Consider the following 22,723-nt stretch of genomic DNA (forward strand, 5'->3'; position numbering starts at 1 on the left):
CAGATACTCCCCAAATGGCCACCTCCAGAGAAAGGCAGCTGCTGAATATTCCTGAGAGCTTTGCCTTCCATGTCCTTCCCTCACAACAAGGCACATTCACCCCTGTTTTCCCAGGATGTCCTCCAAGAACTGCAGTCAGGTTTGACCCAGATGCTTATAGAGACCTCACTCTGCCTTGCGACTCAGTGCACATGAAAGTCCGTGTGTGCCTATTACGAATGGGGTCTCCATTTCCCCCAGTCCTGTGGAGCTCCTGCACACAGGCCCCACTGGCCTTCAATGCCAGATACAACTGGGGCTCTCTCTTCCAGTGCTGGATCCCTGCACGGGAGGGCTTGAGGTGGGGCTCAGATCTCTCACTCCTGTCGGTGAGGCTCTCTCTGTGAACCAGTTATTTCTCAGCCTGTGGAGCTTCCCACCCGGGAGGTATGGGGTTGTTTATATCGTGAAATCGCCCCTCTTAGCTCTTTGTGTGGCCTCCTCTTTTTCTTCTGGAGTAGGGTATCTTTTGAAGGTTTCCGGTCCCTTTGAGTGGAGATTGCGCAGCCTTTAGTTGTGGATGTTGTTGTTTTTAAGAGAGAAGTAGAACTCCAGTCCTATTCTGCCATCTTAATCCAGAATCGGAAAGTTCACTCCTATGAGGAGTTCCCCTTGGGGCTCAGTGGTAAGGAACCTGCCTCGTATCCCTAAGGACACAGGTGTGATGGCTGGCCTCTCTCCGTGGGCGAAGGATCAGGCATTGCCGTGAGCTGTGGTGTAGGTCGCAGACGAGGCTCGGATCCTGCATTGCTGTGGCTGGGGTGGAGGTCAGCAGCTGCAGCTTTGACGACACCCCAGCCTGGGAAGAACTCATATGCCACAGGTGTGGCCCTAAAACAGAAATACAAATAAAGAAAGCTAATGCTTAGGAACTCCATCATGGAGAAACAATGCCTGCGTGTTTCTTTTGCCTTTTGATTTTTCAGGGCCAGCCCCTCGGGATATGGAGAGACCTATGCTAGAAGTCCTAATGTTGGTTGACATAGTTTTGGAAGTCCTAGCTAGCCAGGGCCCTCAGCGAAGAACAACACACAAAAGGAATCCACATTAGAAAGGAAGAAGACAAGCCATCCCTATCTGAAGGTGAGGTGATCCTATAACTAGAGACTCCTTAAGATGCTCCAAGAAAATAGGTAGAGCTCATCGATGAATTTTGTAAGGCCACAGGATACAATAGCATTACACAGAAATAGACGGCATTTCTATACACTAACATTTAAAATCAGAAAGAGAAATTAGGGAAGAATTCCATTTACCATTACATCACAAAGAATAAAATACTGAGGAATACACCTACTAGAGAGACAAGAGACCCATGCTCTGAAAACTCAAAGCTGCTGATGCAAGCAATCAAGGATGACACATATAGATGGAGAGACTCGCCATGCTCTTGGACTGGAAGATTCCACATGATCATAACTGCTATCCCACCCAAGCCCATCCGCAGACTCAAGGCAATCCCTATCCACGGACCAAGGACATTTTTCACAGAACCTGAACAGAATATTGTAAAGTTTGTTCGGTAGCACAAAAGCCCCAGAGGAGCCAAAGACATCCTGAAAAGAGAAAGGGAGCTGCAACAGTCAGGCTCCCTGAACTCAGACTCTACCACAAAGCAGCAATCCTCAAAACCCCACGCTGCTTCCACAAAGACAGACATATACATCAGTGGAACCGGATGGAAAGCCCAGAAGTAAACCCCCCTCGCACCTACAGCCAACTCATCTGTGACAGAGGAGGCCAGACTACGCAATGGACAAAAGACCGCCTGTTCAAGAAGGGGGTGCCGGGAAGACGGGACAGCCACATGGAAAAGAATGAAATGAGAGCACTCCCTAACACCAGACACAAAAACAAGATCCAAATGCATGAAAGACCTAGAGAGATGACCAGATGCTATAAAACGCTTAGAGGAAAACATAGGCCAAACACTCCCCGACGTTAACGACAGCAACCGCTTCTCAGATCCACCTCTTAGAGCACTGACGATAAAAACAACAATACACCAAGGGGACTGAAGGAGCCTCAAAAGTTTCTGCACAGCAACGGAAACCCCAAACAAAACAAAAAGACTTCCCCCGGAATGGGAGAAAATCTTTGCAAATGAATCGACCCACAAGGGATTCACCTCCAAAATTGATCAACACCGCCCACCACTCCGTACCAGAGCAACACGACAACCCCTTCAAAAAATGGGAAGAAGATCTCAACAGCCAGTTTTCCAAAGCAGCATGAGGGGGCAAAAAAAACAAAACAAAACAAAACAAAACAGATGAAAAGATGTTCAACATCACTCACTGTTAGAGAAACGTGAATCAAAACCACCGTGAGGTATCACCTTACACCAGCCAGAATGGCCATCCGCAAACAGTCTACAAACAACGAGTGTTGGAGAGGGTGTGGAGAAAAAGGAACCCTAGGACACTGTTGGGGGGAATGTAAATGGGTGCAACCGCTGCGGAAAACAGGATGCTGATTCCTCAGAAAACGAAACAGAGAACCACCACCCTTTGATCCCACAATCCCACTCCTGGGCCTCTATCCAGAGAAAACCATGACTCGCAAAGACACAGGTACGCCAGTGTTCATCGCAGCACTCTTTGCAATAGCCAAGACATGGAAACCACCGAAGTGTCCATCGACAGAGGAGTGATCAAGGAGACGTGGTACATATACAGCATGGAACATTCCTCAGCCATTAAAAGGAAAGAAATAAGGGCATTGGTAGCAACCTGGATGGACCTGGAAATCATCGTGTTACGTGACGTCATCAGACAATGAGGCCCCAACAGCAAATGCTTTCAGTGACATGTGGACTCTAAAAAAGGGCAGAATGAACTTCTTTGCAGAACAGATCCTGACTCACAGACTTTGCAAAACTTACGGTTTCCAAATGAGAGAGTTTGGGTGCTGCGGGGATGCACTGAGCGTTTGGGATGGATGAGCTCCACAATTGGTTGTGATGATTGTTGGACACCTAGAAATGTAATAAAATTCACTAAGTGTTTGTTTACAAAGACGAAGCAGGCAGCCCCTTTCAACCCCACAGAACCGAGGCCCTGCCTTAGGGGACCCTTGAAGATGATCAGGATTTGGGAGCTGACCAGAGGCACACAATTCCCACTTGTCCCCTGGTGATCTTATTTCAGCCACCCAACACCCCAGTCCATGAAGGTGATGGCTGTTGTTAAGCCTATCTTTTTTCGGTTTCTTCTTAGGGCTGCACCTGTGACATATGGAAGTTCCCAGGCCAGGGGTCCAATCGGAGCTACAGCAGCTGGCCTACACTTCAGCAGCAGAATCACCAGATTCAAGGCAAGCTCTGTGACCTACACCACAGCTCATGGCAATGGCAGATCCTTAACCCACTGAGCGCGGCCAGTGCTCAATCCCCGACCCCCACTGAAACACCACCAGGGCTCAATCGTGCATCCTCACGCACCCTAGTCCCATTTGATTCTGCCCCACCAACAGGGCCCATGACACCAGTCCATATTTAGAGTATCATTCATGTACATACAAAACATATATGTATATATACACACGTACACATGGATATATTTATGTGTGTGTGTGTGTGTGTGTGTGTGTGTGTATTGTGTTCTCAGCTGCATCTGGGGCATAGGGAAGTTCCCGCCAGGGATGGAATCTGAGCTGAACCTGTGACCTACGCCACCATTGCTGAAATGCCAGATCCTGTCCCCACCGCACAGGGCTAGAGAGCCAATGGGTGCCTCCACAGACACGACTGGATCATGACCCCACTGAGCCCCAGTGGGAACTCCAGCCAATGTTTTTGGAAAGAAGCTCTTCCTATTAGGAAGGAGAATATGTGCATATGTCGAGGTGGAAAGTTCATTGCTGTGAGGGGTTCCCGTTGGGGCTCAGTGGTAAGGGACCCTGCCTAGTAGCCATGAGGACACAGGTGTGTGATGGCTGGCCTCACTCCGTGGGTGAAGGAGCCGGCATTGCCGTGAGCTGTGGTGTAGGTCGCAGAGGAGGCTCGGATCCTGCATTGCGATGGCGGGGGGGAGGAAGGGGAGGCCAGCAGCTGCAGCTCCGATGCCATCCAGGCCTGGGTACTTCCCCTATGCCACAGGGGTGGCCTTCACATGCAAACAGAATTAAAGAAAGCTGATGCTTAGGAATCCGTCATGGAGAACAATGCAACTTTGTGTGTGTGCGTGGGTCTTGTGTTGTTTGTCTTTTCAGGGCTTCCCCCTCGGCAGTGCAGAGTCCTGTGCTAGAGGTCCTATTGCTGGCTGACATAGTTTTGCAAGTCCTACCTAGCCAGGGCCCTCAGAGAAGAACAAGACACAAAAGGAATCCACATCGGAAAGGAAGAAGTCAAGCGACCCCCTCAATGCACATGACGTGATCCTATCCCCGCAGACCCCTCAAGACGCTCCCAGAAAACGGGTTAGAGCGCCTCAGTGAATGGGGCCAAGTCGCAGGAGGCACATGAAGGCACAGAAATCGACTTGCCTTTCTCTACCCTGGGAACGAGAGCTCGGAGAGAGACATCGGGGAAACGATCCCATTTGCCGTCACCTCCAAAGAAGAGACGACTGAGGAAGAGACCTCCCTGGAGAGACGCAAGGACGTCCTGGGAACCCTCCAAGACGCTGATGCAAGCAATCCAAGAGGACGCAAACAGATGGCAAGACACACCTTGCCCTTGCATTGCAAGAGCCTATAGTAGCCCAAGGACCATGCTCCCCGAGGCAGTCCACAGAGTCACCGCCATCCCTGTCAAATGCCCAAGACCGTTGTTCACAGCACGAGACCATGGGGTTGGTGGGGGGAGGGGAGCTGGAGCAGCCCAGAGGGACCCTGGGGGAGACATGGGGAAGGAGGAAGGCCAGTTGGGGGGACCCCAGGAAGTGACCTCACTTCCCTGGCGACAGAGGCCAACGGAACTTGGAACCTGGGGAGCCGGGCACCTACGGAGTAGGCGAGGAGGAGGAGGGATGGAGGAGGGACGGGATCCCGGAGGCCGAGGCCGAGGCCGCAGGCGTCGTCGCGGCAGAGATGGCCTCTGCCAAGCCTGCAGAACCTGGATGAGAACGCGAGGCGGCCTATGGGCCGTTGCCCGCAGGGACCCAGAGGGTAACACCGGGAGAGGGAGCTCCAGCCAAGGGCAGGGACCTCTCGGATCCCACACGGGAGCCCCAAGTCCCCTCCTGGATGACTTTGTGCAGAGGCGCGTGGTGAGGGGTGGGCCCGCCTCAAGCAAGAGCCGGCTGGAGGGCGGGAGGCCTGCTGGGCAGGGCCTGTCACACCCCAGGACACAGCTGGCTGGGGAGAAGCAGGGGGCTGAGGGGGGTAGGTGTGGAGTCAGGGAGAGCCCTGCGTGCCAGCGGTACCCCAGCCCTCCAGGGGGCTCTCGTTCCTCCGGGTCAGGGGGGAGCCACTGGTGTGTGGGGGGTTGTGGTGTCTGAGCAGGCAAGGCCTCCCCTGATCTGGGAGCCGAAGGGCAAGGGGGCAGCAGAAGCAGCGAGAAGCTAACAGCCCCACAGGGCTCTGACGCCTCGGGGCCGGGCCCTCTGATGCTCACTGTCATTGCAGAGTCCCCCACTGAGACCCGCCAGGAACGGGGTGAGGAAGGCAGAAGGCCACCCGAGGAACCTCCACACAGACTGCTCCCCGGGGTCCTCTGCCGGGCTGGTGGGGAGCGCAGGAGCGCCAGCTGTGGCCATGAAGACACCGTCCACCCGAGCCTGACAACCCTGGAAGGCCTGGCCCCCCCTGAGGCCCAGCCTGAAGGTGAGAAGAGGGGGCCGGGGCTCTGGGCGCGGTGGGGGGAGCTGAGGTGGGGGCCGCACAGCGGGGAGTCCCCAGAGGATGCTGTTGGGCCAGGAGCCAAGACAAAGGCACACGCCCCGCCTGGAGGACAGCAGAGCCAGAAGGGGCTGGCCGGGACCGGTCGGGAAGGCTCTGGGAGGACTGCTCTCCTTGGAAGAGCACATGGCAAGGCGGGCAGGCACCAAACTCTTCCTCTCTCACACCTCCAGCAGGAGACCCGGAGCCAGAGGCCAAGACGCCAGCCGAGCGGAAAGACCCTGGAGCAGCCCCCAGAGGAGGCCAAGACCACAGGAGGACTCAGCACCCGGGCAGGGAGGACCTGTAGCTCTTTCAGAGGGACACTCACGTCCTCGTGGGGACTCGCCCCCCGGGGAGGATGAACCCTCTGCTCCTCTCCCAAGAGGCCCAGCTCCTCTTGAGGAGTCCCCACCCGGGCAGGGTGGAACCAAGGCGCCTCCTGCAGCAGGACCAGGCCCCCAGGAAGACTCAACTCATGGGCAGGATCAACCTGCTGCTCCTCCTGAAGGAAGACCAGAGCCTCATGAGGTCTCACCTCCCGGGCCGGATGAAAATCCTGCTCCTCCTCCAGGAGGACGAGGCCCTCAGGAGGACGCACTAGGTGGGTGGGATGAAATGCTGCTCCTCCTCCTGGAGGACAAGGCTCTCAGGTGGACTCACCAGCCAGGCAGAATGAAAATCCTGCTCCTCCTCCCGGAGGACGAGCCTCTCATGAGCACTCACTAGCTGGGCGGGATGCAAATCCTGCTCCTCCTCCTGGAGGACAAGGCTCTCAGGTGGACTCACCAGCCAGGCAGAATGAAAATCCTGTTCCTCCTCCTGGAGGACGAGGCTCTCAGAAGGACTCATCAGCCGGGAAGGATGAAAATCTGGTTAATCCTCCTGGAGGACAAGGCTCTCATGATGTCTCACCAGCCAGGCAGGATGAACATTCTGCTCCTCCTGCAGGAGGACAAGGCTCTCATGAGGACTCAGGAGCCGGGCAGGATGAAAATCCAGCTCCTCCTACAGGAGGACGAGGCTCTCATGAGGACTCACCAGACGGACCCGATGAAAATCCTGCTCCTCCTCCTGGAGGACAAGGATCTCAGGTGGACCCACCCGTCCGGCAGGATGAAAATCCTGCTTCCTCCTCCTGGATTACGAGGCTCTCATGACGACTCAGGAGCCGTGCAGGATGAAAAACCTGCTCCTCCTCCTGGAGGACAAGGCTCTCAGGAAGACTCACTAGCTGAGCCGGATGAAAAACCTGCTCCTCCTCCTGGAGGACCAGGTTCTCAGGAGGACTTACGAGCCGGGAAGGATGAAAATCCTGTTCCTCCTCCTGGAGGACGAGGCTCTCAGGATGTCTCACCAGCCGGGCAGGTTGAACATCCTGCTCCTCCTACAGGAGGACGAGGCTCTCAGGAGAACTCTCCAGCCGGGCAGGAGGAAAATCCGGCTTCCTCCAACAGGAGGACGACGCTCTCCTGCAGACACACCAGCCCCAGCAGGATGAATATCCTGCTCCTCCTCCAGGAGGACGAGGCTCTCATGAGGACTCCCCAGCCAGGCAGGATGAAAATCCTGGTGCTCCTACTGGAGGACGAGGCTCTCATGAGGACTCCCCAGCCGGGCAGGATGAAAATCCTGCTCCTCCTCCTGGAGGACGAGGCTCTCAGATGGACTCATCAGCTGGGAGAAATGAAAATCTGGATAATCCTCCTGGAGGACGAGGCTCTCTGGAGGACTCACTAGCTGGGCAGGATGAACATCCTGGTCCTCCTCCTGGAGGACAAGGCTCTCCTGAGGACTCAGCAGCCGTGCAGGATGCAAATCCTGCTCCTCCTCCCGGAGGACGAGGCTCTCAGGAGGACTCACGTGGCGGGCAGGTTGAAAATCCTGCTCCTCCTCCAGGAGGACGAGGCCCTCAGGAGGAACTCACGAGCTGGGCAGGATGAAAATCCTGCTGGTCCTCCAGAAGTCTCCCGTCCACTCGAACACTCACCAGCCCTGCAGGGGGCACTGGCGCTGCTCTGGCCGAATTCCCGGACACTGATGTGCCTTTCCCTGTGCTAGATGGCAACGTTTGCCCCGGCCTCTGCTGGGGACAAAGGGCCCGAGGCGCATTCAGCAGCCCTTCTGGGAGTGCCTGCCCTGACTGCGTCCCGCACCCCCTCCACCAGGTCCTGGCCTGGCTCTTTCAAGAACCCTCGGCCCATTTCCAAAACCACCTTCCCCAAGGTCCCCTCCGCCCCTGCCAGTGCCCTTCCCCATCAGCTTCCCCCAAACCCCTTCCCTTGCTCCCCCTCCTGAACATGCACTCTTCCTTCCCCTCTCCTGATTGCTCTTGGAGATGTGGTCCAATTTCTCTTTCTGATTCATGTCATGTATGGTATAGTTCACTTTGTGTTTTGAGCCTAGAGTTTTTAGGAACGTTGAAACAAATAAAAATTTAAAAAAAGGAAGTAGTTATTGATAGGGAAGTAATAAAAAAGCACAAATTAATAATAAAGCTAATTATTCTCAATCAATCATTGAGAAGACAGAAGTGATTTTTGTGTGTGTGTGTCTTTTGTCCTTTGTCTTCTGTCTTTTTGAGGGCTTCCCCCATCGCATATGGAGGTTCCCAGGCGTAGGGGGGTGGATCGGGGCCAGAGCTGCCGGCCCTCTAGCACAGCCAGAGCAACAGGGGATCCAAGCCGTGTCTGGGACCCACACCCACAGATCACGGCCACGCCGGATCCTTTCCCCTCGGAGTGAGGCCAGGGGATCGAACCCGCTTCCTCAGGGATACACGTCAGGTGCGAGAACCGCTGAGCCACGACGGGAACTCCGCGAGCCAGGAACCGTTGGAGGGACCGTCCAAAGTCAGCTGAATTGACGGCTCGGGTGGGGAGGTTGTGCACTTGTGGGCAGTAGCTGCCCTTGCACCAAGCGCAGGGGTCGCATTCATTCTTGGATGTGGTTGCACCCTGTCCAGAACATCCTGATTCACAGAGCTGAGGAATCACCAACGATTGCGATGGCTTGAAAATGCTCACCAGAGGACGGTGGCAAGAGGGCGGAGGACTAGTGCGACACGCTCGCCCTCTCCCACAAACCCAACCAAAAAACCACTTCTACAAGTTAAACGACTCGCACAGAACAGCAATCCATCGCTCACAGAAGAACCTTAACTCCAATAACGGCAAGAATCTCGTGACATAACTGGGTTTGAACAAGAGAAAAGAGGAGAGTGAGAGAAGGGGAATCCCAAACTGGGCCGGGCACTCCTGAAAGGGAACTGTGGAAGAGAAAGGGATCCCACACCCTAGAAAGTCACCTACTCAGTGGAAAGATCAACCGAATCGGAGGACTCTCCAGATGCAGAGAAGAGTGCAGCAGTAAGTCAGAGTTCTGAAAAGCAGAGCGAGAACTGAACACATCATCTGAACTACTGGACAGACACCCAAAACTGAGATGCTTGGGTGGGGGCTGGGCACCGAGACCTGGGCTCTGGAGGTTAGTCCCCAGGAACGGGCTGGGGTGGGCAGTGCGGAGACTGCCTGGGGGGGGTCTAGGAACCAGTCTGTCATGTTTGATGGGGCAGAAACTGCCTGGGAGACTAGGAAGCAGAGCATTGCGGGGGAGGGAGCAATACACTAAGGGCTGGGAAGTGGAAAGCCACATCAGAGGGGACCTGGGAGAAGAGCTGGATCTGCAGAAGGGACAAGGCGCCAGTGTTGGGGAGGGGCGAGAAGAAGGGGTGGGCCCCCATAGAATACTCCCCATGCCACGGCGACCTCTCTGGCCTGCCAGCCATCAGAAAGCTGTGCTTCCCACTGCATCCCCCCTCCCCTCCCCCTCACGCACATGCCGGACCTGGGGCTGCCTGCCATCCCGGAGGGCTGGCCTCAACAATTGCCAGAAGCCTACCACCACAGGGGCTTTCCCTGCCCTGGTCTGCTTGCCCTCTGGAGGGGCTACACCCCCGCGGGGCAACACCAAACACCAACAGCCCCTTGGAAAAGTCCTGCAGCCTAGAAAAGATAGAACAAACTCGGCCGGGCCATGAAAAATCTGCCTACATTCTCAGGCAGTCCTTCCAAGTCGGGCTGCCCTGGGGAAGAGCCTCTTGGGTTCTCAGCGGCCCAGCTGGCCGCTCCAGCCCTCAGGGGGTGCTGCGCTCCCGCGGAAGAGCTGCCCAGCACCGCCAGCCCCCTGCAAGAGCCCCACAGCCCAAAAACACCAGAGCAAGCTCTGCCAGGCCGAGGGAAATCTGCTTCCGTCGCAGTGCGGACCTCCCAGTCCTGTCTGCCCTCGGGAAGTCCTCCGTTGCTTCAGAGAGACCCTGTCAGCACCGCCCAGCCTCTGGAAAAGCCACGCTGCCTCAGAGAAGACTGACCAACCACACCAGCCCTCAGGAAACATTCCACGACAGTGCCAAGGCAAGCACTGCCTGGCCACGGAGAGTACAAATCCACCAGGAAAAAGAAAACAACAAGCAAGATGAAGAAGCTGAGAAACCACCCCCACTTAAACCAACAGGAAAACTCACCTGAAGCAGTCAACAATGAAACAGATCTCTGCAGTCTGACAGACCTGGACTTCAAAAGAGAAACAGTGAAAACCCTGAAGGAATTAAGAGAAGCTATGAACAGGAATGCAGACACCATCAGAAAGGAACTAGAAAATATAAGGAGGAGCCGAGAAAAACTAGAAAATTCATTTGCAGAGATACAGACTGAACTAAGGGCAGTAGAGACCAGAATGAATAATGCAGAAGAACAAATCAGTGATGTGGAAGATAGAATAATGGAAATCACCCAATCCGGTCAGCAGACAGAAAACCAAATGAAAAAACAGGACAGCAATATCAGAGACCTATGGGATACTATAAAGCGGGCCAATCTACACATAATAGGAGTTCCAGAAGGAGTAGAAAAAGATAAGGGCATGGAAACTATATTTGAAGAAATTATCACTGGAACCTTGCCAAATCTAAAGGATATTGAGTGCAAGATACAGGAAGCACAGAGGGCCCCAAACACGTTGAACCCAAATAGACCCACACCGAGACACATTATAATAGAAATGGCAAAAGTTAGTGATAAAGAGAGGATCCTAAAGGCAGCAAGAGAAAAGCAGAATGTTACCTATAAGGGAACCCCCATAAGGTTATCAGCTGATTTCTCTACAGCAACTCTACAGGCCAGGAGGGAATGGCAAGAGATATGTAAAGTGCTAAAAGGAAAAAATATGCAACCTAGAATACTCTATCCAGCAAGAATATCATTTAAAATAGAAGAGGAAATACAAATTTTTTTTTCCCAACAAACAAAAGCTAAAAGAATACAGCCATACCAAACCCAGGCTAAAAGAAACATCGAAAGGGCTTCTCTAAACCAAAAAGAAAGGAAGGAAAGAAAGGGAGGAAAAAGAAAAAAAAAGAGGAAGAACTAGGATTGAGGAAACCACAATCAGAGAGCAGTCACTCAAATAAGCCAGCATACAGATTTAATCATGAACATGTTTCAAACAAAATACAATTAAAAAGAAAAAAAAAGAGTCATCAAAATCATAAAAAGTGGGCAAGGGAGGTAAGGAAATAAATAGACCCTTTTTGTTTGTTTGTTTCTCCTCTAATTTTAGTATAGTAATGAAGTGTTTGAACCTACAGGACCATCAGGCTAATACACAATTATAGGAAGGGGTTAGTATACTTAAAGAACAGCGCAACCACAAGCCAAAACCAAACACTGCATTTGCCAAAAATGAAAGAAAAAAAACAAACCACTCAAGCAGAAAATAACCGGAGACTATCCAACCAACAAAAGGGAGGAAGAATGGAGAACCATAGAATCAACTGGAACACGAGGTTTAAAATGGCAATAAATACTCATCTATCAACGATCACCTTAAATGTCAATGGACTGAATGCCCTGATCAAAAGACACAGAGTGGCTGAGCGGCTAAAAAGGCAGAAACCTTCAATATGCTGCCCACAAGCAACTCCCCTTAGGACAAAGGATACATATAGATTGAAAGTGAAGGGGTGGGAAAAATATTTCATGCCAATAGACATGACAGGAAAGGAGGAGTTGCAATACTCATACCAGACAAAATAGACTTTAAAACAAAAGACATAAAGAGAGACAAAGAAGGACACTATTTAATGATTAAGGGATCCATCCAAGGAGAGGATGTTACTATCGTCAGCATATATGCCCCAAATACAGGAGCACCCAGAGACATACAACAAATACTAACAGACATAAAGGGAGAAATTGATGGGGACACAATCATAGGAGGAGACTTTAGCACCCCCACTCACACCAAGGGACAGATCCTCTAGACAGAAAACCAATAAAGCAGCAGAGATCCCAAAGGAAACAATAGAAAAGTTAGACTTAACTGATATCTTCAGGACTCTACATCCAAAAACATCAGCATACACATTCTTCTCAAGCACACATGGAACATTCTCAAGAATCGACCACATATTGGGACACAAAGCTAACCTCAGCAAATTTAGGAGCATAGAAATTATCTCAAGTATCTTCTCTGACCACAATGCCATGAAACTAGAAATCAACCACGGGAAAAGAAATGAGAAAAAAACCTACTCCATGGAGACTAAACAACATGCTGCTAAAAAACCAATGGGCCAATGAGGAAATCAAGAAGGACATTAAAAAAATACCTTGAAACAAACGACAATGAAGACGCAACCTCTCAAAATCTAGGGGATGCTGCGAAAGCAGTGCTCAGAGGGAAATTTATAGCGATACAGGCTTTTCTCAAAGAAGAAGAAAGGTCCCAATTGACAACTTAACCCTCCACCTAAACGAATTAGAAAAAGAAGAACAAAAAAGACCCAAAGTCAGCAGAAGGAAGGAAATTGTAAAGATCAAAGAAGAAATCAACAAAATAGAGACTCAAAAAACAATAGAGAAAATTAATAAAACCAAGAGCTGGTTCTTTGAAAAGGTAAGCAAAATTGACAAACCCCTGGCCAGACTCAATAAGAGGAGGAGAGAAAGAACTCAAATAAACAAAATTATAAATGAAAAAGGAGAAATCGCAACGGATATTGCAGAAATACAAAAAACCATAAGAGAATACCATGAACAACTATATGCCAACAAGTTTGACAATCTGGAAGAAATGGACAGTTCCCTAGAATCTTACAGCCTGCCAAAACTGAATCAAGAAGAAACAGACCAACTGAACAGACCGATCACTGGAAATGAAATTGAAGAGGTCATAAAAACACTCCCTACAAATAAAAGCCCAGGACCAGACGGCTTCACAGGCGAATTCTATCAAACATATAAAGTGGAACTGGTGCCCATCCTCCTCAAACTCTTTCGAAAGGTGGACGGAGGAGGAATACTCCCAAAGACATTCTGTGATGCCACCATCACCCTCATTCCAAAACCAGACAAAGATAACACCAAAAGAGAAAACTATCAGCCAATATCTTTGATGAATATAGAGGCAAAAATTCTCAACAAAAGCTTAGCCAACCGAATCCAACAACACATCAAAAGAATCATACACCATGACCACGTAGGCTTCATCCCAGGTTCACAAGGATGGTTCACATATGCAAATCGGTCAAACGTCATACACCACGTTCACAGAAGAAAAGTCAAAAATCATATGATCGCCTCAATAGATGCAGAAAAAGCATCTGACAAAGTCCAACATCCATTCATGATCAAGACCCTCGCCAAAGTGGGTATAGAGGGAACATTCCTGAACATAATCAAAGCCACTTATGACACAGCCACAGCAAATATAATACTCAATGGAGAAAAACCAAAAGCCCTCTCACTCAAATCTGGAACAAGACAGAGATGCCCACTCTCACCACTGCTCTTCAACATAGTTTTGGAAGTCCTAGCCACAGCAATTGGACAAACAAAAAGAAATCAAAGGCATCCATATAGGAAGAGAAGAGAGAAGACTGTCCTGCATGCAGACGACCTGATACTATACATAGAAAACCCTAAGGACTCCACCCAAAAACTACTTGAACTGATTAATAAATTCAGCAAAGTAGCAGGATGTAAGATTAACATTCAGAAGTCAGTCGCATTTCGGCATACCAGCAATGACATACTAGAAGAGGAATACGAAAATACAATACCTTTTAAAACTGCACCTCCAAAGATCAAATACCTTGGAATACACCTGACCAAGGGGCTAAAGGACTTATATGCTGGAACTATAAACTTTAATCAAAGAAATCAAAGAAGATGCAATATTGTAAAAGTGGCCATACTACCCAAAGCAAGCTACAGATTCAATGCAATCCCTATCAATGACCCAGGACATTTTTCACAGAACTAGAACAAACCATCCAAACATTTATATGGAACCACAAAAGGCCCAGAATCGCCAAAGCAATCCTGAGAAACAAAAACCAAGCAGGAGGCATCACTCTCCCAGACTTCAAGAAATACTACAAAGCCACAGTCATCAAAACAGTGTGGTACTGGTATCAAAACAGACAGACAGACCAATGGAACAGAATAGAGAACCCAGAAATAAACCCTGCCACCTATGGTCAATTAATCTTTGACACGGGAGGCAAGAACATCAAATGGGAAAAAGAAAGTCCATTCAGCAAGCATTGCTGGGAAACCTGGACAGCTGCATGCAAAGCCATGAAGTTAGAACACACCCTCACACCCTGCACCAAAACAAACTCAAAGTGGCTGAAAGACTTCAATAGAAGGCAAGACACCATCAAACTCCTAGAAGAGAACACAGGCAAAACACTCTCTGACATCAACATCATGAATGTTTTCTCAGGTCAGTCTCCCAAAGCAATAGAAATGAGAACAAAAATAAACCCATGGGACCTCATCCAACTGAAAAGCTTTTGCACAGCAAAGGAAACCCAAAAGAAAACAAAAAGACAACTTACAGAATGGGAGAAATCAGTCCCAAACGATGCAACAGACAAGGGCTTAATCTCCAGAATATATAAGCAACTTCTACAACTCAACAGCAAAAAAGCCAATCAACCAATGGAAAAATGGGCAAAAGACTCTTCTCCAAGGAAGATATACAGATGGCCAGCAAACACATGAAAAAAGGCTCAACATCGCTGACTATAAGAGAAATGCAAAGCAAAACTACCACGAGATACCACCTCACACCAGTCAGAGTGGCCATCATTAAGAAGTCCACAAATAACAAGTGCTGGAGGGGGCGTGGAGAAAAGGGAACCCTCCTGCACTGCTGGTGGGAATGTAAACTGGTACAGCCGCTACGGAGAACAGTTTGAAGATACCTTAGAAATCTATACATAGAACTTCCACATGACCCCGCTGTCCCACTCTTGGGCATACACCCGGACAAAACTCTACTTAAAAGAGACACATGCACCCGCATGTTCATTGCAGCACTATTCACAATAGCCAGGGCAAGGAAACAACCCAAATGTCCATCAACAGATGATTGGATTCGGAAGATGGTGTGTATATATATATACACAATGGAATACTACTCAGCCATAAAAAAGAATGACATAATGCCACTTGCAGCAACATGGAGGGAACTAGAGACTCTCCTACTGAGGGAAATGTGCCAGAAAGACAAAGACAAATACCATAAGATATCACTTATAACTGGAATCTAATATCCAGCACAGATGAACATCTCCACAGAAGAGAAAATCATGGACTTGGAGAATAGACTTGTGGCTGCCCGATGGGAGAAGGAGGGAGTGGGAGGGAGCAGGAGCTTGGGGTTATCACATACCACTTAGAATAGATTTATAAGGAGATCCTGCTGAGTAGCATTGAGAACTATGTCTAGATACTCATATTGCAACAGAACAAAGGGTGGGAAAAAAAATGCACACATGTAAGAGGAAATTGATCCCCATGCTGTAAAGCGGGGGGAAAAAAAGGCCCACCAAAGCAAACGGTGACATTCCTCAGATCGAGGGGCCCCATCGACGTCCCGGCTCTTTGTGTCGGGGCTGAGAGACTTGCTCTCTCAACCTGTTTCTTCTGCAGCTGTCTTGTACCTGCCCTCATGCGGACAGGAGAGCTTGCTTCAACCATCTCCCCAGTGAGCAAACTGGCAGCAGAAGTTCAAGAATTCTGTGGACTCGAACGCACATACACCTGTGGGCACGGACTTGCTTAGAGTGTTTCACATAACACTTGAAAGGTGGAAACAGGAGTTCCCATCGTGGTGCAGTGGAAACCAACCCCACTAGGACCCATGAGGTTGTGGGCTCGATCCCTGGCCTTGTTCAGTGGGTTAAGGATCTGGCATTGCCGTGAGCTGTGGTGGAGGTTGAAGAGGAGGTTTCGATCCTACATGGCTGTGGCTGGGGCTGGGGCTGGGGCTGTGGCCGGCAGCTGTAGATCCAACTGGACCCCTAGCCTGGGAACCACCATATGCCCCGGGTGCGGCCCTCCAAAGCAAAACAGAAAAAGAAAGAACGAAAGAAAGTAAGAAAAGAAACAAAGCAGTGAGAGAAATAGAACAAAGATCAGGAGAGCCTGTTGGGGCTCGGCAGAAATCAACCCACCTGGTATCTATGAGGATGCCAGTTGCATCCCTGGCCTCCCTCACTGGCTAAATGATTCGAATCGGAGCTGTAGCCACCGGCCTACGCCAGAGCCACAGCAACGCGGGATCTCAGCCATGTCTGCAACCTACACCACAGCTCATGGCAATGCCGGATCATTAACCCACTGAGCAAGGGCAGGGACCAAACCCGCAACCTCATGGTTCCTAGTCGGATTCATTAACCACTGTGCCACGACGGGAACTCCTAGCCTGGGAACTTCTATATGCCTTGCACTGTGGCCCTAAAAAGACAGACAGCAAGACAGAAAGTCACACCAAATGAAGAAGCAAGCAAGCAAGCAAGCAAGCAAGCAAGCAAGCAAGACAGCCAAAACCAAACGGGAGGAGAGAGAGAGACGGCCCAGATCTCTGCCTCCCCAAACCCTGGGCCTGAAAGCGGGGCCATGCTAGCTGGTTCTGTGTGCCTCCTCCCCTGCAGGGGCTGTGGGATGGTGGCACGGCTGAGGGACAGCAAGGCTTTCCGGACCCTGATACAGGCTCTGTCCTCCAGCCAGGACCCAGGGCTCCCCCTTGCCGGTCCAGCTCATCCACGGCTGACAGGATGGACCCTTCCGGGCCTGTGACACTCACGGCTCCGGGAGGAGGACCTCAGTGGACGAGCGGGTGCTGAGCCGAGTGTGGAGGGTCGGGCAGGGGCAACGAAGGCATGGAGAAGGGCTCGACGAGATCCCGCAGGAGCCAGGGTCCCATGGAGGCCGAGGGGGCCGGGGCAACGTGGCAGGACCGCCCGCGGGGAGCAGCCCTGGAAGAGGCCTGCTGAGGCGGGTGGCGAGGGGGCCGGCAGGGCTGGAAGGGCAGAAGGAGACCTTTGGGGGTGCGTGCTGCCGGGGGTGGGCCGGGCTCCTCTGGCCTGCCCCACATCTGGGTTTGGGCCCCCGAAGAGGGCTGCCGTCATCCCGAGGACCCGGTGAGCTGGTGCAGGGCACGAATGGGAACCCAAGGCTGGACCTGGCTTCTGTCCCCAGAGTGGCTAGCTCCTGTCATTGAACAAAAGCAAAGAGGGTAAGAGTCTCTCCGAAGGGAAGGATGAATTCGATGTGATTGGACTGGATGCTTGTGTTTTGAGGGCTGCATGCTTGGCACATGGAGGGTCCCCGGCAAGGGGTGGAATCAGAGCTCCTAATGCTCTAAACCTTCCTCTTAGAATGGCTTTTGCTGCATCCCATAGGTTTTGGAGTGTCGTATCTTCGTTGTCATGTGCTTCTAGGTATTTTTTAATTTCCTCTTTGATTTCTTCAGGGAGCCATTGGTTGTTTAGTAGCATGTTGTTTGGTCTCCATGTGCTTCTGTGTTTTGCAGACTTTTTGTTATCGCTGATTTCCCATCTGACAGTGTTGTGGTCAGAAAAGATGCTTGATATGATTTGGATGTTCTTAAAGGTACCGAGGTTGGATTTGTAGCCCAGGATGTGATCAATCTTAGAGAATGTTCCATGTGCCCTTGAGAAGAATGTGTATTCTGTTGCTTTTGGATGGGAAGTTCTACAATTACCTATGAAGTCCATCTGGTTTAATGCTTCATTCAGGGCCTGTGTTTCCTTATGGATTTTCTGTCCGGTGCATCTGTCCATTGCTGCAGGTGGGGTGTTAAAGTCCCTCCCCACGATCGTGTTATTGTTGATTTGTCCTTGTAAGGTCGTTAGCAGTTGCCTTGTGCATCGGGGTGAACCTATGTGGGGTGTGTCGATATTTTAAATTGTTATGTCTTCTTCTTGAATTGATCCTTCGATCATTATGGAATGGCCTTCTTTCTCCCTGAAGCTATTCTTCATTTTAAAGTCCATTTTGTCTGACATGAGTATTGCTACTCCAGCTTTCTTTTGATCCCCGTTTGCGTGAAATATTTTCTTCCATCCTCTCCCTTTCAATTTGTATGTGTCCCTCGAAGTGAGTTGGGCCGCTTGAAGACAGCATATTTATGGGTCTTGTTTTTCCATCCATTCAGCCAGTCTATGTCTTTTGGTTGGCACGTGTAGTCCATGAATATTTAAAGTATTATTGATATGTATGTTCTTATTGCCATTTTATTAATTGTTTGGATTTGTTTCTGTGGCTCTTTCTTCTTCCCTTCTTCTCTTGTTCTCTCCTCTTCTGGTTTGATGACTATCTTGAGTGTTGTATTTGAGTTGGTTTTTCTTGGTTGTGTCTCAGTTGTAGATGTTTGGTTTGCAGGTATTCTCAAGGTTTGATATGAGAGTCTATATGTACATGGGATTGTTTTCAGTTGTTGTTCTCTTCATTGCAAGTTCACCTCCAGCGTCCTGCATTTGCACCCACCTCTTCTCCTGAGTTCTGATTTTGGTGGTATAATTGCGCATGGATGATTTCGTATCTTTGCTGTATACATACCTTGACCGGTGAGCCTTGTCCTTTGTGGTAGGTTTGTTTCCTGTGGCTGCCTTTTCTTTTCAGCCCAGAGAAGTTCCTTTAGTATTTGTTGTGAGGCCGGTTTAGTGTTGCTGAATTCTCTCTGCTTTTGCTTATCTGTGAAGGTTTTGCTTTCTCCTTCAAATCTGAATGAGAGCCTTGCTGGGTAGAGTCATCTTGGTTGGAGGGTTTTCCTTTCCTCACGTTAAGTCTATCATGCCCCTCCCTCTGGCCTGCAGAGTTTCTGCTGAAAAACCTGCCGGTAACCTTATCGGGGTTCCCTTGTGTGTGACTTGGTTCTTTTCCCTAGCTGCTTTCAAGATTTCCTCCTTGTCTTTAATTTTGGTCAGTTTGATCCATATGTGCCTCGGTGTATTCCTCCTTGGGTTTGTTTTATATGGTACTTGTTGTGCTTGCTGGATTTGAGTGAGTGGTTCCTTTCCCATGTGAGGGACGTTTTTGGCTATTATCTCTTGCAATATGTTTTCTGTCCCCTTCTCTCCCTCTTGTCCTTCTGGCACCCCTCTAATATGGATGTGGGTGCGTTTAACGTTGTCCCAGAGTCCTCTGAGACTCTCTTCATTTGTTGTCAATCTTTCTTCTCTTCTGCTCCACATCCGTAATTTCCACTAATCTGTCCTCCACCTCGCTTATTCGTTCTTCTGCCTCCTGTATACTCTGCTGTTGGCTGCCTCCTGTGAATTTTTTACTTCAGTGATTGCATTTTGCATCTCTTCTTGGTTAAGTTTGATATCTTGTATCTCTTTGCTCAGTGTTTCCTGTAAGTTATCCATCTCTGCCTCCAGTTTATTTCCAATGTCTTGCATCATCTTCAGCATCAACAGTCTAGTGTCTTTTTCCTGGAGGCTGAGCATCTCCTCATCACTTGGCTGGATTTCTGGGGTTGTTCCTTTCTTCCTCATCTGAGTTATAGTTCTCGGTCTTTTCAATTTTTATAGGTTGTTGGTGTGGTGACCTTTTTACCGATGACGCGGCTATAGCCTCTCTTACTTCTGGTGTCTGCCCCCCTCGTGGCTGAAGTGGGTATGGGGGCTTGCTGCAGGCTTGCTGATGGGAGGGGCTGATGCCTGCCCACTGGTAGGTGGAGGGGATTCTAATCCCTCTGGTGGGTGGGGCCTAGTCTCTGGAAGGGATGAGAGGCGGCTGTGTGCCTGAGGGGTCTTTAGGGAGCCTGTTTACCGAGGGGCGGGGCTGTGATGCCACCTGGATTGTTCTTTGCCCTGGGGCTTCTCAGGCTGACTGATGGCTGGGGCCAGATACTCCCCAAATGGCCACCTCCAGAGAAAGGCAGCTGCTGAATATTCCTGAGAGCTTTGCCTTCCATGTCCTTCCCTCACAACAAGGCACATTCACCCCTGTTTTCCCAGGATGTCCTCCAAGAACTGCAGTCAGGTTTGACCCAGATGCTTATAGAGACCTCACTCTGCCTTGCGACTCAGTGCACATGAAAGTCCGTGTGTGCCTATTACGAATGGGGTCTCCATTTCCCCCAGTCCTGTGGAGCTCCTGCACACAGGCCCCACTGGCCTTCAATGCCAGATACAACTGGGGCTCTCTCTTCCAGTGCTGGATCCCTGCACGGGAGGGCTTGAGGTGGGGCTCAGATCTCTCACTCCTGTCGGTGAGGCTCTCTCTGTGAACCAGTTATTTCTCAGCCTGTGGAGCTTCCCACCCGGGAGGTATGGGGTTGTTTATATCGTGAAATCGCCCCTCTTAGCTCTTTGTGTGGCCTCCTCTTTTTCTTCTGGAGTAGGGTATCTTTTTGAAGGTTTCCGGTCCCTTTGAGTGGAGATTGCGCAGCCTTTAGTTGTGGATGTTGTTGTTTTTAAGAGAGAAGTAGAACTCCAGTCCTATTCTGCCATCTTAATCCAGAATCGGAAAGTTCACTCCTATGAGGAGTTCCCCTTGGGGCTCAGTGGTAAGGAACCTGCCTCGTATCCCTAAGGACACAGGTGTGATGGCTGGCCTCTCTCCGTGGGCGAAGGATCAGGCATTGCCGTGAGCTGTGGTGTAGGTCGCAGACGAGGCTCGGATCCTGCATTGCTGTGGCTGGGGTGGAGGTCAGCAGCTGCAGCTTTGACGACACCCCAGCCTGGGAAGAACTCATATGCCACAGGTGTGGCCCTAAAACAGAAATACAAATAAAGAAAGCTAATGCTTAGGAACTCCATCATGGAGAAACAATGCCTGCGTGTTTCTTTTGCCTTTTGATTTTTCAGGGCCAGCCCCTCGGGATATGGAGAGACCTATGCTAGAAGTCCTAATGTTGGTTGACATAGTTTTGGAAGTCCTAGCTAGCCAGGGCCCTCAGCGAAGAACAACACACAAAAGGAATCCACATTAGAAAGGAAGAAGACAAGCCATCCCTATCTGAAGGTGAGGTGATCCTATAACTAGAGACTCCTTAAGATGCTCCAAGAAAATAGGTAGAGCTCATCGATGAATTTTGTAAGGCCACAGGATACAATAGCATTACACAGAAATAGACGGCATTTCTATACACTAACATTTAAAATCAGAAAGAGAAATTAGGGAAGAATTCCATTTACCATTACATCACAAAGAATAAAATACTGAGGAATACACCTACTAGAGAGACAAGAGACCCATGCTCTGAAAACTCAAAGCTGCTGATGCAAGCAATCAAGGATGACACATATAGATGGAGAGACTCGCCATGCTCTTGGACTGGAAGATTCCACATGATCATAACTGCTATCCCACCCAAGCCCATCCGCAGACTCAAGGCAATCCCTATCCACGGACCAAGGACATTTTTCACAGAACCTGAACAGAATATTGTAAAGTTTGTTCGGTAGCACAAAAGCCCCAGAGGAGCCAAAGACATCCTGAAAAAGAGAAAGGGAGCTGCAACAGTCAGGCTCCCTGAACTCAGACTCTACCACAAAGCAGCAATCCTCAAAACCCCACGCTGCTTCCACAAAGACAGACATATACATCAGTGGAACCGGATGGAAAGCCCAGAAGTAAACCCCCCTCGCACCTACAGCCAACTCATCTGTGACAGAGGAGGCCAGACTACGCAATGGACAAAAGACCGCCTGTTCAAGAAGGGGTGCCGGGAAGACGGGACAGCCACATGGAAAAGAATGAAATGAGAGCACTCCCTAACACCAGACACAAAAACAAGATCCAAATGCATGAAAGACCTAGAGAGATGACCAGATGCTATAAAACGCTTAGAGGAAAACATAGGCCAAACACTCCCCGACGTTAACGACAGCAACCGCTTCTCAGATCCACCTCTTAGAGCACTGACGATAAAAACAACAATACACCAAGGGGACTGAAGGAGCCTCAAAAGTTTCTGCACAGCAACGGAAACCCCAAACAAAACAAAAAGACTTCCCCCGGAATGGGAGAAAATCTTTGCAAATGAATCGACCCACAAGGGATTCACCTCCAAAATTGATCAACACCGCCCACCACTCCGTACCAGAGCAACACGACAACCCCTTCAAAAAATGGGAAGAAGATCTCAACAGCCAGTTTTCCAAAGCAGCATGAGGGGGCAAAAAAAAACAAAACAAAACAAAACAAAACAGATGAAAAGATGTTCAACATCACTCACTGTTAGAGAAACGTGAATCAAAACCACCGTGAGGTATCACCTTACACCAGCCAGAATGGCCATCCGCAAACAGTCTACAAACAACGAGTGTTGGAGAGGGTGTGGAGAAAAAGGAACCCTAGGACACTGTTGGGGGGAATGTAAATGGGTGCAACCGCTGCGGAAAACAGGATGCTGATTCCTCAGAAAACGAAACAGAGAACCACCACCCTTTGATCCCACAATCCCACTCCTGGGCCTCTATCCAGAGAAAACCATGACTCGCAAAGACACAGGTACGCCAGTGTTCATCGCAGCA

This window comes from Phacochoerus africanus, chromosome 15 (assembly GCF_016906955.1).
Source record: "Phacochoerus africanus isolate WHEZ1 chromosome 15, ROS_Pafr_v1, whole genome shotgun sequence".
NCBI classification, from domain to species: Eukaryota; Metazoa; Chordata; class Mammalia; order Artiodactyla; family Suidae; genus Phacochoerus; species Phacochoerus africanus.